This window comes from Dipodomys merriami, unplaced genomic scaffold (genome assembly GCF_024711535.1).
Source record: "Dipodomys merriami isolate MVZ:Mamm:240054 unplaced genomic scaffold, mDipMer1.0.p SCAF_1150, whole genome shotgun sequence".
Taxonomy (NCBI): Eukaryota; Metazoa; Chordata; class Mammalia; order Rodentia; family Heteromyidae; genus Dipodomys; species Dipodomys merriami.
In genome coordinates this window covers 219,575-223,932 of record NW_027202439.1, presented here as the reverse complement: position 1 = coordinate 223,932, position 4,358 = coordinate 219,575, and the positions used below count along the sequence as shown (strand labels likewise).

The following is a 4,358-nucleotide window of genomic DNA, read 5'->3' as shown; positions in this document are numbered from 1 at the left end:
TATGGATTAAAATCATAGCTTAGTTGGTAAAGTACTAGCTAAAGAGCAACAACATCAAACACCAAGTACAAGTCTCAGTCTCAAACTTTAAATGAAATCTGAAATGATTTTTTCCTTAAATGAAAATTGACCATAGAAAACCCCTGATACCTAAATGTATGGTCAAAGAAGAAAATTGGAAAATGTTCAGGAAGACAGAATTTTAAATCTCAGTGATTACCATATGGACAGTAGATCAGACCATGTGTAACTTCATACTACTTGCAGTGGGCTAGGTTAAGGACTTAAAAATTGTACACATTTACACTCCTCAAAAAAAAAAACACAACTTACCAGGACACTGGGGATTCACATATGTAATTCTAGCTCAGTGCTCTGCTACTTGAGCCACAAACTCCATTTTCAGCATTTTTGGTGTTTAGTTGGAGATAGGAGTCTCACAGGTTTTCCTCTCCTGGCTGGCTTTGAAACAAAATCCTCAGCTCTTTGCCTACTGAGTAGATAGGATTACAAGCTTGAACTGATACTCTTATTTTTCTATTCTATTCTTCTTTTGCTTTTCTATTTAAGAATCATTTCGTTAAGTGGCAAAAAAATCCTGCTTTTGAACACAGCAGAGAAAATCAATGAAAATAGAAGCTGTGTCTGAATAGATCAATAAATGGATATATATTTTAAAAGACGGATCAAAATACAAAATAACAAAACAGAGAAGAAACCAGTTGCCAATAACCAAAACAAATGAGTACTTTATCAGAAATCCTACCGTTATAAAATTTAAAAGTACAGTAATAAACAACTTCAGATGATTTATTCAAAGATGAAACCTATCAAACCTACTTAAGGAAGAACGAAAAAAAATGGAATCTACACAAATTTTCTCAATTTACATTTAAATGCATTGCAATCTATAAAACTCTAGGTACTGATGAATTTATTATTGACTTTTCCTAAAACTTTGAAGAGATCATTTTGATTCTACAAAAATATTTCCTTAGAAAGTGAGGAAATACTATGTGCCCTCTTAAAAGTTTCTCGTAAAAAATATCTGGCTGAATTTTGTCTGGAATTATACTCTATGTACTGAGCAGTTAAGGAGAATTGTTTCAGGACATTGAGTCTTCTAATCATTAAGTACTTGATCGTTCATTTACTTAGTCCTTATTTTTTTGTATAACATTTGAAAGGTTTTATAAAATCCATTAAAGATAAACTTCTGAATTGGAAAACCTTTTGGAGGGAATTTACTCAAAGCAGAATGATATATTTTAGGCATCTCAGTATTTAGAGCTGTGAGTATGAACTCCATGAACAGTATAACTTGTCTTTAAGGAAGTTTTTAATACATAGAGCATAACTAAGGAAAATTGTAGGTGATAGAGTAACTAAGGGAGGCCAGGACGTGGCCAACTGCCTCCATAGGAAGACAAAAGCTTGGGATGTACCCTGAGGGACAACTCTCCTGTCCTGTTCTGTCCTGTCGAGCTACTTGTCATGTATTGGGTACCTGCACAGGGAGGGCTGGAACTGCTCTCACAGCACCATGAACGTGGTTAGCTTGCTGCCATCCAAGGCCAGCAGCAGAAATCAGATGAAGTGGAGCAGGGATTGGATGGAGGGCGGCCCGTGCTTGATGGATGTTGCTTCTGTGCATACATGATGAAGACCACAGACCTGGTTTTGTTTTCCAATAGAGAAACTGCAGCACTGCCTGAGCCACAAGTATGTCCACTTGCCATGGAAGCTGTGGGCCGTGGAGTCCTCCACCAGCATGTTGGCGCAGCCCTCACCGTCTGTGGAGTGTAGAAAGTAGTATCAAGATTCCCAGTAGTTCGGCTCTTTCCACAGGGTCAGGGCCCAAAATGGAAGGAGCTAAGGATGGCCCCATTTCCAGGAACCCCAACTGGAACACTTCAGGGCTCTGGAGAAGGGGTCCATCAACTGAACACCCTAGCCAGACACTCCATCCATTTCTGCCATCTACATCCATTTCAGGGACTCCAACACCAGCATGGACAGCTCTGCTGTGCTGTTTTGCTGGCCATGAGGGAAGAACAGCAGTATGCTCCTGACCACATGAGCTCTTGGGCCTCAGAGGGCTTGCTCTGGGACATGTACCTGAAGAAGATGGTCCAGTACATTTGGTGTGCCCCATACTGGCCGCCTTTCTCCATGCAGCTTAACTTGCATGTGATTGTGGGCTTCATTGTGAGAGCCTTCCTGCTCCACCATCGCTGCTGCCAATGTGGCCCAAGTAGTATAATCTTTAGAAAGACTAGGACAAAGCCTGAGAATATTAATGCAAGAAATTGGGGTACATCAAAAAGAGGGTGGGGAAAGGGTAGAGGAATGAAGGGAGGAAGGGGCAGAATGTAGTCAAGCTCATTGGGAGAAAGTGAGGGAACAGAAGATGTTGTATGAAAGGAAATGTTCTCATCTGACTTATGCAAATGAAATCCCTCTACACAACCTCTTTAAAATAACTATAATCAGCTGGGCACAGGCCACTCAGGCCTGTAATCTTAGCTACACAGGAAGCTGAGATCTGAGGGCCTCAGTTCAAAGCCAGCCCGGGCAGGAAACTCCATGTCACCCTTATCTCCAATAAACCACTAAAAAACAGGAAGTGGCGCTCTGGCTCAAGTGGTAGAGTGCTCATCTTGAGTGCAACAGCTGAGGGATAATGCCCAATCCCACAGTTCAAACCCCATGCCTGACAATAAATAAATAAATAAATAAATAAATAAATAAATAAATAAATAAATAAATAAATAAAAACTAAATTTGCTAAAAAGGAATTCATTGCCTATACTGCAAAACTAAGAAATATAAGGGAATGGTGGGTCAGAGGGGGGTGTGATTATTGTAGGTGTGGCACAAATCAATATGCACTGTATTCATAAACTGCTTTTGTTATATGGCAACTCCTTTGTACAACTACTGAAAGATAATTGACAAATAAAAATAATAATTGAATAGATGTAAAATAAGATACAGGAGAAAGAAATGGTTGATAGATACTTCTGATATAGAACAGGGCTTCCTATTACATTGGGACCCTATAGAAGAACTCTACTGTTTTTGTAATATTTCAGAATAAGATGAGATTCATAAAGCATAGTTCATTATGATTTTTCAAAAATAATTTAAGTAGTTGTTAATAACCCAACAATACTAAATTCCTATATTATCTACATGAACAAATGTAATTTATTATCATGGTTTGAAAGAAAAATCTATGGAAACACTTTTATTTTTGGTAAGACATGAAGCTTGACCTCTGGGCCTGGGCACTATCCCTCAGCTCTTCAGCTCAAGGCAAGCACCTTACCACTTGAGCCACATAGCCATTTCTGGTTTTCTGGTGGTTAATTAGAAATAAGAGTCTCATGCACTTGCCTGCCCAGGCTGGCTTTGAAGCGCAATCTTCTGATCTCAGCACCTTGACTAGCTAGGATTACAGGTGAGGGCCACCGATGCCTGGCTAAAATTCTTAATTCCAATTAATAAGCAGAAACCCAGAACTTGAGGCTTTGCTTAAAAGGGGGAGTGCAGGTAGAAAGTGTAAAGCAAATACTAGCAGAGAGGCAAGCAGAGAAAGAGAGAGAAAGAGAGGGAAGGAGAGAAAAAGCGAGAGTAAGAGAGAGGGAGGGAGAGAGAGAGAAAAATGTAAAAACAAGAAGCAACCATGGGAGGAGACAGGCAAAAGAGTGTAATGAAAGTGAATATTATGAAAATAAGTAGTATGAAAAAAGGAAAATATAATGTAGTCCATTATTTTGTACAATAATAAGACAATATATCTAAAAGAAATTATTTAGACAGTGATGAGGACATATTAGCTGGTGGGGAAGATATTATTTACATTCACTTAGGCCCCAAACACAATCTCTGAAGATGCTCCTGTTCTATCCGGGCCAATGAAGTGGCCACTGCCAGTTTTTGCAGCAAAAAAAGAAAAATGTCATTCTGAGAACCAATGAGAGATATTGGCCAGACATCTGTGGCTCAAGCTTGTAATCCTAATTACTCAGGAGCCTGAGATGTGAGGATCCAACTCAGGACAAGCAGGGAAGTCCCTGAGACACTAATCTCAAGTTAAACACTACAAATAGGAAATGGAACTATGGTTCAAGTACAAAGGCTCCAGGACAGCACTCAGGCTCTGATTTCACCCTCAGGTCCAGAAAATACATACATATACACAGAGATACACAGACACACAGAAGCACAGACACACACACACACACACACACACACACACACACACACACAAAGTTAACTATGTATTAGAAAACTCAGTCATATGTCAACATTTAATGCTCACAAATGTTAACTCCCACTGATTTTCACATTCT

General features: G+C 39.3%; 1 pseudogene; it reads right to left on the bottom strand.

The window, feature by feature from the left end:
- Positions 1-1,445: 1,445 nt before the first annotated feature.
- LOC138822786 (Golgi to ER traffic protein 4 homolog pseudogene) lies at positions 1,446-2,174 on the bottom strand (annotated as a pseudogene).
- Between the last annotated feature and the right edge of the window lie 2,184 nt (positions 2,175-4,358).